This window comes from Diadema antillarum, unplaced genomic scaffold (assembly GCF_040938485.1).
Source record: "Diadema antillarum isolate AM-2024a unplaced genomic scaffold, OU_Dant_1.0 scf00000055, whole genome shotgun sequence".
In the NCBI taxonomy this organism is placed as follows: domain Eukaryota; kingdom Metazoa; phylum Echinodermata; class Echinoidea; order Diadematoida; family Diadematidae; genus Diadema; species Diadema antillarum.
Window position 1 is genome coordinate 1176659 of NW_027270944.1, and position 15947 is coordinate 1192605.

The 15947-nt window shown below is 36.6% G+C and overlaps 1 pseudogene; it reads left to right on the forward strand.

Moving 5' to 3' along the window:
• Positions 1 to 8228: 8228 nt before the first annotated feature.
• LOC139715777 (adhesion G protein-coupled receptor L2-like) overlaps positions 8229 to 15947 on the forward strand; it is a 32637-nt pseudogene continuing 24918 nt past the window's right edge.

Genomic DNA, 15947 nt, shown 5'->3' on the forward strand with positions numbered 1-15947 from the left:
GACCCTGAATAACTCAGGTTTGTTGTTCTGTAACGCCCCTATTCTTTCATACATGTTATCAGACCTACACATGCACCAGTACCATAGATTCACTTCACTTTCTTATGTCATTGTATGTCCAGTCATGGCAGCACAAGTTAGATACAGGCGTATCTCTCACGAAGACAGGGAAAGAATCATAGAAGCATTTGAGGGTAATAACCTTGACAAATTGATGGCTAGAGCTGATCCATGAACTTTATACCTAATGATGATTAACGCAATATATAGCACCCACCAAATAAATATAATGAAACATGCAGATGAAAGAATTAATCACCATGTAAATTGAAACCTCCTTCTCCCAATTAATGTAAGGAAATTAAGATTAATATATCTGTGAATGAAATAATGCTATCGAATATTTCAAACACATACATATATTTTGAAAGTACTGTTGCAAAGATGATATCAGAATAAAGAATGAATACGAAAATATTAAATGTTATGATTCTCGCAAACAGTAAATATGATGAATGAAAATGAAAAAAGAAATAAGAACGTAATCGTGTCTGCTAAATTGACTGCAGTAAATGTGAAATTGGATGCCCAAGAATGAATTCGAATGAACGAGCGCAGCGTATACGTGATCACGTGACTATATCATGCGAAATTGAATGAACAATTTGCGAAAAGGTGCTTGTCTTACGAAATTGAACTGAAAAAGTGCTGATTCGAATGATGTTAAAGGTAATTTGAATGCTCCAAAATGAATTTTGAATGAAAAGATTATAAAATTGAAATACCGAACATTCCATCCAGGCTAAATTGTGCTAAATCGAATACAGCAATTAGGAATTGGACTGAAAAAAGTGCGAAATTGGCGGGAAAACCTATATTTTGTTAAACTGTTGATATGATTAGATTTCTATCTCTGCCTAGATCTTTCTTTTTTCATGTGTACAACTGCATGTAATTCTTTGTATTTGTTCCTCTGCGTCTCAGAATAGGCTACTAGATCGATTGCGCATTACATGATATACTTATCATTATTGTTATCATTATCTCTACTATAATATTGTCATTGTTGTTATTGTGAAAAAAAGGAACCATAATTATACTTGTGTAGATCGTATTTAGCCCGTGGTTTTTGCTGTCATCCATGTTAAAAATCGTATAATAATTTCATTTCGTTTGCTATATGATTCTGTACATTGTATGAACTTTCCAGTTTTGTTTTTGTTCTCAAGTTTATGTAAAACTTATCCGTATCACTTTGTTTAAGCATATTGAGATTTCACGCATTGGCTTCACGAGGAAATATAAAGAAAAAACTGGTTGTGCTTTTTTTTTTGGCCAATAAATCGTATAATGTTTGCTTAGCTCACATTTGCTTACGCCTTCTTCAGGAGTTTGCTTTTTGTTTGTTTGTTTGTTTGATTGATTTATTTTTCTTCCAACACTATTTCATACATAAATCAATATTCTTTTCAGTGATATCACATACAATATCAGTAAGCAGATTACAATGTACATAATTCAAAGAAGGAAAATTGATGTATAAATTAATTCCATTAACAAAATATAACTCGTATTACCAAATTTCCAAATAATTGCCTGAGAAATCATGCGGAAGAAGGACTGCCACTATAAGATTTGATCCATTATGCCTTAAAGATTTTTTGTGCAATTAAAAATTGGGGATTTACTAAATGAAAATTTTGCGAATTACAAGTGGGATACGAATGGACGGTATAATTCAGTTTAAAGAAATCGTCAGAAGTGTTTGGAAGTAAGTTGTTCAAATACTTAAACATAAAAAGCAAAGAGTGAAAGGTATTTATATCAAATATATTCAGTGTTTTTAACTGATAAAAAAGTGGATTGGTGTGGGCTAAGTATTGTGATCCAGTACAGATGCGAATGGCTTTCTTTTGTAATAAATTAACAGAGTTAAGTTTGGTTTTTGCACTTGTAGCCCACCCTAGATTACAATACATAATATATGGTAGGATCAAAGAATTATAAAGCATAATAAGAGTATGTTCAGGGAGATAACTTTTCATCTTTGAAAGAATGCCTATATTTCTAGAAATACAGGTTGTAACATGACATATGTGATCATTCCAGGTTAAGTTTTCATCAATGAAAATGGCTAAAAACTTAATAGAACTTTTACGTTCAAGAAGTACATTATCAATCCTTACTATTCACAAAATCATCCGTGTGAGTTTTTATGTGCTTAAAATAAATAGAATTTGTTTTATCAATATTACGTGATAATTTATTATTCTTAAACCAGTTTGATACATTTGGTAGCTCTGCATTAATATAATTAATATAATAATAACGTTTCTGTATCATCGTGGGAATAAAAAATATTGGTGTTATCGGCATATAATATAAATGATAATAAAGACGACGAATTAACGATATCATTAATATATAACAAAACGAGAAGGGGGCTTAAGACGTAACAAAATCGAAATGCTTCTACCATTGGGAAATCAGGCAACTTTCAGCACACAATGCTATAAGTACGTATGGGTGGAAATCACTGATATCTCTATGGAAGAACAAGATCAGTGGTGAAAATGATTTGCATGCTTGGCGGAGGTCTGCGCTCTCAGAGTGCTTCTCTAGTTAACATTAAAATCACCCATTAAATATATCTGCTTATTTTTACGTGAAAACGCAGCAAAACATTTTTCCAAATCTTCCAAAAATAATTCATTATGAGTATTCGGGGGTCTATAAATCAAACCGACAATCGTATTTTTATTTTTTGAACGTTCTATTTCTACAAATAATACTTCACATTCTTCAAAAGAAATATCAACTCTTACTTTATATTGCAGGTTTTTATGAATGTAAAATGCTATACCTCCACCTCTTCTTCCTTCACGGTCTGCTCTAACCCATTATGTGACCGTGCACCTCAAAACGAACATAAAGTCGCACACACTGATTTTGTGTGAGGACTGAAAATAAGTGAAATGGGTCAACCTAGCCGAACTTGACTTTTTCATATTTTCTGAAAGAGCGGGTCTTCTTTTACATTATGCTAAAATTTCGTATCATAAACGGGCAGAAAAGTGCGTTTTTTTAGCAGTTTATCTCGAACATTTTTGGTAGAATAGTGTGATTAGGTGTGTCTTTAGAATCCCTTTTTCATTTCTCAAAAACCTTGTCCACACTCTTCACTTTCAACTCTAATAACTTTTGAAAGGATAGTGCTACTACTTTGAAAGTTTGCACTAATTATGGACAGAATGTGTTAATGAGACATGCTTAATTTCAGTTCAATCTGATAATCTCTTCATTGTTGTTACTCTGGTAGTTTACTTCCTGTTTTTTGTCCCATTCATCGCACAGCCAGCACGGTTTGGTAAAGATTAAGCACTTGAATAGACACTGTACTTCAGAGCCTCTTTTCTCAGTTCACACTCTTCCTGAGTTTTTGCTTTCTTTCCAATATTTAGATAAGTTAAGAGAGTCCATTTGATTTGAGTTATACGTCATTTCAAAGCTTAAAGTCTGCTCTTTTAGAATATGGTCTGAACTAAAATTTCATGTCTGGCGACTTTTTGTTTGTTTTGATGTGCAGGGTCACATATAATAGTTTTTTAAGTTAGATAGATTTGCTTAAGTAGAGTGGAGCCAAGTTTCTGTGATACCAATAACTGAAAAGGGAAAATTATCTACAATATGAAGAAAGGTTTCAAAAGAATCAAAGTTCTTATTCAAACTAAAATTCTTCGAGTTTCTGAAATTCTCAACAAATTCCGTAGTTGTATGATAATTACTGTCAGAAGTTGAAGTGTTTAACTCAAAGCAGGATTGCTGCATTAAATCCATTTACACGGTACGTAGCTGTATTTTAGAATCTTTTCCATTTGAACTGGATTCAATGAGAAGTTACACAAGAGGTTTCTGTCAAGAGGAGCCTTGACAACACGACGGTATCAAAAGAAAGTAAAATTCGCTTCGGGGCCTTCATTAAAGGAAGCTTGTTCGGTCTTCTGTCCCACAATAAAATCAAGTATACTGAGAAATACGAAGCATGGATCGGGCCTATCTATAATAGACCATTATTATAAGTGCTCGAAAAGAACACAAAAGAGAACGAACTGATATTACTATATACAAAACACTAATTCAAAGAAAACACGTAAAGCACGAGTATTATAGCATGGACCTTATTGGTGTCACTTATACATTATTGACTAGTAGAGACACTGAGACAAACGACTGAGTTTTGATTATCTGAACAGGTATGGGCCCCTTGATGGCAGTTCACTTTCACATGTCGTACGTAGTGGCATATGATACGCAAAACGAATACCGTATGACCAACCAAAAAAATAAAAATACATCGGGAACCTTCGCAACGATAACATGGATAACTTTAGAAATAGGGAATCAATCAAAATACAATGACAGGGTTTGAAACTGAAACTTTTACGTATACGTCTTAGAGAAAAGCCATTTCGATTTGCTTCAGCGGTCAAAGAGAAATGAGGATTTTAGTAGAGCATGTTAAGAATCCCTTCCCTCCAAGTTCTGTTCATTGTGTTAGTTATGCAGTTCCAAGAGCATCCAAGTGTAAATTTATAGGTAAAGATGTTACATTTTTAGACCCAGAAATAGCATTCAGACAGTTTAATCATGCTGAAAGTTATCAACGCGGAAATCTGATCGCATTTTCCTCTTTTTCTTCTTATTCCTTTTCTCCTTCTTCTTCTTTTTTTGGTGGGGTGGGGGGGGGGGGGGTGGGGGGGTGGGGGGGGGGGGGGCATACGTACCACACAGTGCTGAAGACACACGTCCCAGCAGAGGCCCCTGACTGCCTGAAGAAGGGCGCACGTCACGACCAGGGCGCTGAGTCCGAATCTATAGTATAGATGCAGCTCTTGTGTCCCTGTGGGGTTTGAGATATTCCTGTAATAAAATGTTCGCAAAAAAAAAAAAAAAAACACACACACACACACACACGAAATTCCACTATAAGAATTGTCTTAAAAATGGTGAAAAGGAAACCACCATAATTTTGCCCCGTTTCGAGGGTGTTGAATCCAAATCTCGTTGGTGCAACTCTGGATCCTCGAGGGTTTTGAGATATTCAAGATCGCTGCAAGAATGGCAATAAAAAATCTTGAAAAATCTAATTTTGAGATTGCCTAAGATTTTAGCAATCTTGAATATCTCAAAATCATAAGGATACAAGAGTTCCGTCATTTGGTTTCGAATTTAGCAACTTAAAAATAAGTTTGTTTTCAACGTGCATGTTTATCAATTATACGGAAAAGATTATACAGAAATTACAGATTTTGGCGGCCGTACACTTGTATTTTCGGCCATCTTGAATATCTCAAAACTCTCAAAGAGTTCCTTCATCCAGATTCGGATGTCAGTAGACTAAAATCATCAGAAAACATCTGGCGAACGGTGAAGTAAGGTAAGACTTATGGAGAGGGGAACTGTTTAAAAACGATGGGAAATATTATCTAAAATTATATCAACGGGAAAATGATGTACAAACGTTCAAATATGTCAGGAAATGTACCAACACATCCGGCAAACGTGCAAATCATTTACTTCAACGGTATTACGTACCAAAGGTAGACATGGCAGATAAACTCGATCCGTATCAAAACTGTACCGTTTTAATTTTCTTGAAAGCCTTGCACACAACGGATTTTCACCAAGGATGTAATTGGCAGGTTTTTGTATAGGGTTATGCCATGTTAATTTATATGAGCATCTCCCTCTCCCGAGCGTCAAAGTCCCTAAACTTAGGATTGTTTTTATCTTCTTCTTTAGAACCAAATAATTCCTATATGATCTGAGTTAGAGATAATAAAAATATAATGACTGTAGCTTCAAGCATGTCAAGCTTAATGCGGATCCACATGGTGCACTGAAGGGGGGGGGGGGGAATCGATCTAAACTTTCACATTTTCAGCTCCCTATTAGAAACCATATGAGAGCTTCCTCTTGAAAACACTACAACGGATTTTCACCAACCTCGATAGCATCCTCATGGTGACAGGATTTCAATTTGTTTAAACGCCCCCCCCCCCCGAACACACACACACTCACACACACACACACGGGGGGGGGGGGGGGAGGGAGGACCCTCAAAGTCACTAAACTATGGAATTTTTCTTACCTTCTATACTAATATAAGACAGAGCTAAGTTAGTGCTATGAACCGGACTTGACGCCCCTACTCGAATGAAATGAGACTGTATTACCCTATAGGCATGCTACCTGCCACGTTAGGTGAAAATCCGCCAAAGGGTTTTCAAGAAGAAGCTGACAAATGTGAACAATGGTGAAAGTATAGCTCTACGGCCCCGCCCCTAACCCCAACCCGTTCAGGGCACTCCTGGATCGGCCACAAGCAAACTTGAAGCTACATACAGTTAATGTATCTTTATAGCACTAACTAAGCTCTGTCTTGTTTAGTTCTGAAGAAGAGGATAAAACATTCCATAGTTATAAGAACCACCATTGGGGGGGGGGGGTGTGATTTACAAGTAAATGAAAACGGTAAAGATTCAAGTGCAGTTTTAAAACAGATCGATATTATCTCCAATTAAAGATGATACCGTTGAAGTAAATGATTCGCACAAATTTTGCCGGATACGTTTGTATTTCCACGCTCCAGGAGGCCCAAAATATGACTTTTCCACCCGGACTATAGTATCTCTAAATCGTGTCTTGAGCCATGTGAGTCCTTTTTAGACTTTTCAACACGTTCGACCGTATTTCTCAATTATTCTCCATGTTATATACATTCGATATCTTGTTATGATGGCTATCAAAAAAAAATCATATTTATGATATCATATTCATGCAAAATGACGCCGTAATGATTATCAACTGAACGAGGTGTCAAAATATTGGAACACATTTTCTTTCTCTGTCTGAACCCATCGAATCTTTCTCATCACCTAAATGACCCTTTTATACCATTATGTCCAACCAACTGTCCCGAATTAATCATCAATGCAGATATGCGCACAAATACGTACAAATGTACATATGTACAAATGTATAAAGGGAGGTGTACGCTCTATGTGAGGTGTAAAAATGTCGAGTGTGTTCAAAAGTGTAATTGTATCCGTTCTTATTTGTATTACATGAATGTTTTAATATCTGACGGTTTTTTAATGTTATATCCGTGCTTTGGAAATTGAGTTATGAAATGAATAAGCAATGTTACGATGCTATCACATGATTGCATCTGTTCCGTAATGTAAGTTAATTTTTTATAAGCAATTTGTATGTGATATTGTTTTGTTATGTTGTATTACTGTGTAAACTACCTCAATTCGGCCTTGTTAGGCTGCCATGGTAGTTGTCTTTAAACCATGAATAAATAAATAAAACCGATCTGGGGTTATCTGATATACCCCATAATATGATATAACTGTATATATACCTCTGGCATGTTATTTCTCTATCCCAACCTTCCCCATAACTGTTCAAAAACCATCATTAATATGAACGTATAAATGGAATGTCAATTTTTTGTGACTTTCGGACATGGTCCTGCATGTATCATCGTATATTGGCCAAAGGATACACAGAAGAAAGCATCATCGAGTGAACAAAACTCAAATTTCATACGATACAATTCACATCATAAACAAAATACTATTTTGATGGTTATTTGCACGTATAGGTTATACATTAGTTATACTTTTTATCATTCAAGTTTTGCTAATTTTTATCCATACACTGATCTTATTTCCAGCAATCTACAAGAAAGTTGTAACAAAATAATGTCATGATATCGTTACAACGAATTATTTAAGAACAGTCTCCTCCTCCCAACTATCTATAGTCACCGGTCACGCAGCAGATCATGAAATGTTTTTCCTGTAACCTTTATGATATGTCAAAATTTCCGTGAAAATAATCTAACAAAGAGAAAGACATAGAAGCACTATTGGATTACGCCATTCTTGGAACGCGAAACACAACCTAGCTCTCGAGTGTCCTCAAAGGCCGGAGGGGTCAGGCCGTCATTCGGCAGTGCTATGTTTTTTTCCTCGTGGTATTTTCCTCCGAATTCACGGTACACTTTCGCTCCCTCATCGCTGGTAGCGCCGTTGCAAGTGCAAGCTATCATCACACACATCTTCTCCGCTCACACACACGATTTTAATGCCATACGTCTACCGAAGATAGCACACATTGCGCTGCGCTGGTACGCAGTGGACATTTAATGTATGCGATCCACTCTCGCTATTCGCCTTGTGCATTGCTTTCATGTAGCGCAATATTTGCCCTTTTCTCTATTCAGAGTTTCTCATTAGAGATGGAATCTGAAAGAAGTGTCTAATTCTGTGACAATGTCAGAAGGTAAGAGTCTAAATTGATTGTCTCATCTTTTGAGGAGCGGCGTAAATGTATGAGCATTGAGTTTACGGTATGTGCAAACGCCATCGTAGTATCGGAACCTGTTGTCTGCGGATCACGACAACGCGAACGGTGCCCGAACATATCTTATCAGATTTGTTTGAATGCATGTCAGGTACGTGTCTGTACTCATCTATTGTCATTACAAGTATATCTTGGGTTGAACTTATTCTTTGCCTGTCTACCAGAGCTGATGTCGGCAATCAGTTTGAATAATGGGAAATGTTGCGTGCGATAGGCCTACGTGCGTGCTCAAGTATACTCTGTGCCTACACGATACAATGATAAACACATGATTAAAAGCGATCAATCATGAAGCATTGTAAACAGCTGCATAAAATGGTAATGACTGACAATGATAGGAGCAACAGTAGACACACTACCGTTGCGATCAATATCGTTAGACAATGAAACCATCAATTCGGTGATTACACCATACGATTGCTGTTGCTCTCTGCAATCGATGATAATTAGTTTCCACGGATGGGTGGCAAACTACATACATTCGGACACCAGGGAAGCAACATACGTCCTTTCTGCCCTCGCAGTCATGCACTCAAGACACCAGGGAAGCGTTATGCGTCCTTTCTGCCCTCACAGTTATGCACTCAATTGACACAGCTTTAAATATATAGTGTCCTCCTAATTCTATACGCAGATTAATCAGAGGCATATGCTATTAATAAGGAAAAAATGCAAATGTATTGAATGAACCGTAGTTACAAACGTGTTCTTCACCGCTTCATATTCATGTTGAGTGACTCGATAAATGCAACAAAATCATTATACTTTGATGCAATCGATGGAAATTGGAAAGCAAACTGCGAAGATTAAAAGTGAGTCTAAGAAATAATCTTGTGTATTATGTTCCACAATAAAATCCGTCCTCAAGTGATGACGTCATTGAACTCTCATTTAAATGTTGATTGCAACTATGAACAGAAAAAAAAACCACCGACAATCGAAAAGCAAAGCTAAGAGATATCATAAACGCTTCGAAACATTGGTAGTGTTGAAACAAGTCTATTCGCCTTCTCTGCATAATTGTTATGGTGAAAATTGTCAAGTGACATTTCTCTAATATTTTGATGTGAATCTATGCCGCTGATGCATAAACGATTCCCATTATAGAAGCCACAGTATGCTGGTATACTATGAGATTTGGGCTCGTTACAGTACGTACAAGGAAAGCGGGAACGAGTTTACAAGCTGATGATAAAATAGGTCAATGAGATGTTGGGGGGTTGCACATTCAAGATGAATGGACAAAGTGACGTGGAATTAATAATCAGCCTTCAACTGAAAGGGCAAGAATGGGAAGAAAGGAAGAGAGAGAAAGATAACAGTTTTAGAAATGGTGAATTTACCGATATAGGTTCTCGCCTATTGCTCCATCCTTATTTCAACTAATATGTCAGCCTTCATTATGCATGCGCATTGCCTTTGATACCAACTAGTCCGATATTTATTCCAAAAGCAAAATATAGCGAAATGAAACTTTGCCAAGGTTTACATAATTATGTATACTGTTATGATTTGTTTATTTCCTTGTCTTATCAGTTACAACAATATAGTTCGACAAATGTATAAAATGATATACCCGTAACCTTACTAAAGTATACTTATGATAAAGACTATTATGCCACCCTAAATCATCGCGTTATTTTGAACCATTTATCTGTGATAATACACTTCTTCATATCGTCTAAAGTGATGCCACTCTTATATTTCATTTCCCCTATCATTATAATCGTATACTTCTCTCCGTGCATAATTATAATGCATGATATAATATGGCAGTGCAGGATGTGTTCATTCGCTTTCGTGCATGTGCTTGCGCGTGTATCTATGTATGTAGGCCCGTATGTTTGAGTGGAATTATGGCCATCAAGAAAAAAAAAGTCACGGTATATACCAGGGTAAACGACATGATTTCCGTAATCATGGGAGCTTTGTTTGTCTACCATGCTTATTCGTTGTTGTTTTTTGACTTGATGATTTGATAGAACAATTCACTTACGGAGTGAAATATCAAGGAATGTTTAATACCGTCACCATTTTGTATACGTGCAATATTTGGTGTAGTAGTTTGTCTTGAGATCAATGAGATGACTGTGCCGCATCGACAATTAGATCGGACTGCGAATGACTGCACTGCTATTCCCACATGGAATTTAATTATGGCTCCATGCTCCGGGAGCGTCGAGCCCCGCGTGCCACCGGTGATTACAAATTTTATGTGAAGACTCACCTGAAAAAGTGATGCGCGTTATAGCATATACACTTGAAAGTGATGGCTGCATCATTATCGCTTTCCTTTACATGGTGTCGTTGACTGGAGAACGCGTTTCACACATAAGCAATTTTCTCGGAAACGATTTCATGCAACAAATATTTAGATAAAAAACAAAGAAATAAACATCATGGTGATATCATTGTTTTCGATTTCTCTGTCTCCTTCTTCTTTGTATTCATCACTTGCATGAAACATATACCTCCGTTAACCCTACCCCCATCAGCCGATTTCGCAATCCGAAGATGGAACATTTGATGACGCTCAATCTTCTCTATGTTCTTCTCATGCTCAACATTTTCCCCACACTCCCCATACGCTACGGGACAAAAGTTTTCAGAGGTCATAACTACATATGCCTTAATGCATAACAGTCAATGGAAGAAAGCTGCGCAACGGCAGTGATTCGTCTTTTGTGCTTGCAGTAGAAATCGGAGACCGTGTTATTATCTTCAGCCAAGTCAAGGCGGTATAACGTGCCAAGAGGTATTAAGCAGAGACGCTGCATCCCCTGATGCGGGCAAAGCATCTTAGCATCTGTACTTCACACCCATTAGAATCACTCCATGTTGAAATTTGATAGCGAGACTGAGGAGATCCCTCTTTTTTCCACCCTTAAAGCTCGAATCGTCGTGACAGCAATAGCTGGCTATACGCCTTGCTATGGGTGGTTCGAATATCTTTCAATACCGCACTGAGCTAGATGCTAGACATGGTCCTATATCAGGCAGGAAGAAACGAATGCATGTAAGAGACCGAGATGGACTGGGGGCTGAATTCGCTGTGAATACGACATTGCCGAACTATTCATCGTCTCAAGCGAGTACCATGTTTGCTCATTAACGTCGGCCGATACATCTACCTACTTTACTTTCCTGTCAGCGCAGATAATGTCGTTAGAAATTAATCAAAAGTAATTTGATTTACTCTTCAATTCGAGTCAAGAGGTACCACTCCACTAAGACACTTCTTGATACTGAGGATCATTAAAAGGAGTGGCTAATTGGTCTATTATCACTTGGAGAATTTTATGAGAGAATCACGTTTTGTGTTCAACAATCTAACAACGCAAAATCTATATTTCCTGGCAACCAAAAAACTTCTCCATTCCTCTTAATTCCCTGCATCTATTGCATCAACTATAATGAATGCAGATTTGATAAGATTCAGTATGTTACATGAAATGATTCACAGAAGCTATACGGAGCAAGAAAAGAAAACAATTAAAACGTTACTACATTCTTTTTTTATTTATCATCATAAAACTATCACTGCATAAAAAAGAGACAATTTGACAAGTACGGCGTATTTCCAATTTTGAGCTTGTGACAAATCTGTTTTGAGTTATTTTGTTATATATTATTGTTACCGAAACAAGGTTGATGCAATAATGGTCCTTAATAATAATAATAATAATAATAATAATAATAATAATAATAATAATGATAATAATTAGACAAATTTGTTTAGCGCAGCTACTATGTAAATATACTCTACTGCGCTGTGATGTAACAGAGCTCCTGAAATTGTTACTGATTAGACACACAAAAAATAGATAACAAATTAATCAAAGGCTTCTGAAAAAAGGTAAGTCTTCAATAAAGATTTGAAGACAGCAAGTGATGAGGCCTTCCTCATTTTCTCAGGTAATTTATTCCAAAGTTTTGGAGCACTAAGCACAGCTGAAGGCACAATCCCCTAAAGTTACTTTCGTTTTTAAGTGAGGTTGCTTTAGAAGCAACTTATCCTGTGCACTTCGTAAATTATGAGAATATGAATGTGATTTCATTGATATCAATTCTGATAAATAACCAGGTGCTTGACCATGCAGTACTTTATAAACAAGTAACAAAATTTCAAATACAATTCTCTGCCTTACTGGCAACCGATGTAACTTCATCAAAACAGGTGTAATATGTGAAAATTTTGACGAACTGGACACAAGTCTCGCACATGCATTCTGAATCACCAAAAAAAAAAAAAAAGAAGAAAAAGAAAAAAAGAAAAAGAATCGAAATTTCCCGAGCAGTGATCCATTGTGCTATACTGAGGAATCTCACACAGAATATTTTTGTTTGTTATGCTTTATAAGAGTGTACCAACATGGCTAAATGATCACAATATGATGGTGTATAAGATAAGAGAACGATAATGTTTTACAGCAGTATATAACATCTGTATTTACAATGACATTGGCAATGCTTGTGATTAATCTAAATATGATAAAATTCAGCACGTTCACGAAAATAAAAGAAAGAGACCTTGCTTAGTTAGAATTTATAATGAGATTGAATGTTTTTCAATTATTTTCATAGTCATAAAGGCTGGATTGCGCATATTTTCTTTTAATATATACAGTGTATTGTTGTTGTTGTTTCTTTTAGTATGCCATATCACAATTCTCAGTGCCTCTAAGATGTGCTCGACGGATTGTGCCGGCTATACTTTGTCACCGTACAATGGAATAATATTGTGTTCTTCGCTGGCGAGATGAAGCAAGCTACCACCAATGCATCTTCTAGTACAATACAAAAAACAAATTTGTTCGGTCAAGAGGTAGAGTGAACTGAGAAATGAATATTGAGCATGCCCCTCTGAACGAGAATAGTGGACATGCACATGGTAATAGAAATGCGGAAACTCCTCAGCGACCCATTACGAATGCCTGGCGCAGCAGTCTGAATAACCACCCGCATTGATATCGATCCATCAGCCAATAATAGAGCATCTGTATTTCTGAGGCGACGGGGAACAAAGGGAGCGTGACATCTTGTAGTTCCATTTCATTCTCACTCATGTGAGTCATAAAATACCGAGAAGTTGTCATATACATCATTGAAAAATCTTTGGTCCTATTATAGGCTACTATGTATGCCATTTCATTTCAGAGTCCTATAGCAGGCATACCGGTTGCAGTTGAAGCAAAAAAAAAAATATATATATAATGGACATTCTAACACCTTTTCTTTAATTTGTTCGCATACGTAAAGAGAATATATTAAAAAATCACCATACCTGTCCAAATTGAAAAGACATTCAACCTAGCTGTACTATTAAAGTTAATTCATGTTCAGCTGTTCTATGTGTTTGTTTGCTTGCCTGCTTGCTTGTTTCAGGAGGGTAAGACCGATCAAAACTCGCAGTCGCGAGGATTTTGTTTAAAATAAATCCGTATAGATGCATGCATACATAAATGAACTTAGGTAAAACAAATGTAATAGACTATAAGTGGTAAGATACCTGAACATAAATAAGAATAGTATATAAATGACTACTATAAAGCAGAGAATGAGTACTGTAGCAAAATGGGGGAAATCTTTCATCAAGCGGTTTGAATGGTAACAATGTATAATCGCTACGTCAAACACGCAATTTGAATGAAATTACACACCGACGTTTGATGTCATCGGTAATGGTTGTCATATCAAAAGTAGTATGTTACATCGGGACTTAAAACTATATTTTATGTAGATATAGAGTGATAGAATTATAATCATTTCGGTTCGAGGAAAATGTTACCTTACATTTGAATAACAATGCATTAAGAATGACGCGGAAAGTTCACATCTTGGAACAAATTGCACACAAAATGTTGATAAACATGTTTCTTTGTTTTCGTTTTCTTTGCGTGTTCACATTTCAAATATTGCTACAATTTCATTTTAACCGTCCATGAAAAAAAAATGGAGATATTTCATGGCCTCGGTTACATCACCATTAAAAAGTATTTAATGAATTTGAAAAAAAGAGTTCCTATCCTTTTAATGATATCAAGTATATGAAAGGATGCAGTATAGATGACAGCTTATTTAGATGAACAAGAAAATTACTACTAGATAACCGGCGTACGTTAAATCAGACAGTTTCTCTGAGAAGGTTCCTACAAAGACATAGTCTGATGTCCTTTCATGCCTATTATAGGTCTAAAGAGAAACCAATAGTCACGTTTTGCCTCTATAAACGAAATGTATATTATTCAACTATAACAATACTACTACTACTGCTATAATAATAATAATAATAATAATAATGATAATAATGATAAGGTCTTATTCATATAGGGTATACCTCTTCGTTACCATTGGTCTACCGGAGGGCCTGCCATTATCATTACCCTGGCGTTGTCAGGTACCCATTTATACCCCTGGGTCGAGAGGGACGTGGTGGGTAAAAACATCTTACCCAAGGACGTAAGCACTGGGCGGAAATCGAACTCGGGTCCTCCAATTGGGAGTCAGGAGTCGAATCCACTACGCCACAGCGCCCCCTTTGACAAACATTTTATGACAAATAAGTAGTTTCTGTAATTGTTTTATATTGTCTTAAATGTTCATGCCAGCAGCCACAAAAGTACCGATTCTTCGTGATACATCGCGATGTTCATCAGTAATGTGAGATTTGTAGTATATCGACTTTTCATGATCAACCAAGTATTCTAAAAATAAATCGAAAGTTATTATAAGTCAGCTTCCATGCTTCCATTGCTCTCATCTTTGTGACTATTCGTACACAATTTCTCTCATTATTGATATCATTTCCACCACGATGGGTTCAAATAGAACCAATCGGCTCTTATTAATAGAGTTGACCTTTCATAGCTTGCCCCTTTGCCTACGCAAACGTAATTTGTTCAAAAAACATGATTTTACGCTTCAACTATATACTCGCCGCGCATGCTGACTTAATTGCGTTGATTTTCATACGTTCGCGTTTGTACTTCATTTCAAAACAATATGGACACGACACCTTGTCGATATACACGACGGACCATCCCCTGCTAGCAATATATGCACAAAGTCACTCTGATGTGACACGGCGGTATAGTTCCTCTGTATTAAATGTCAGCCTCGAAGATTTAGTTGCACCAATCCACATACCCCTCTGCTCTTATACCAAAGGTCATCCATGCATTTTATACTCATACTTTGGCGGATAGCAATAGGAGTTGCAAAATGTACGTAATATTTGTCTTGATATACACATGCAGGATCGCGAAGACTTCGCCTAAGTGGAGAAAGTGGTGATACAGACGCAATAACCAGTGAAAAATTGGCATGGATGACTGTTCAAATGCCAGTGGTGTTATTGAATATGACATCCTACTTCGGAGAACTCCTAAGGATGCGTCTGCATTCTGATTCGTTTAGAACGCTCCTATACTATAGCTCAAAATACTCTCGACAGATATGAGCCGCAACAATAACTGTAGAACTTACAAAGGATATCAATTTCCATTATTAAT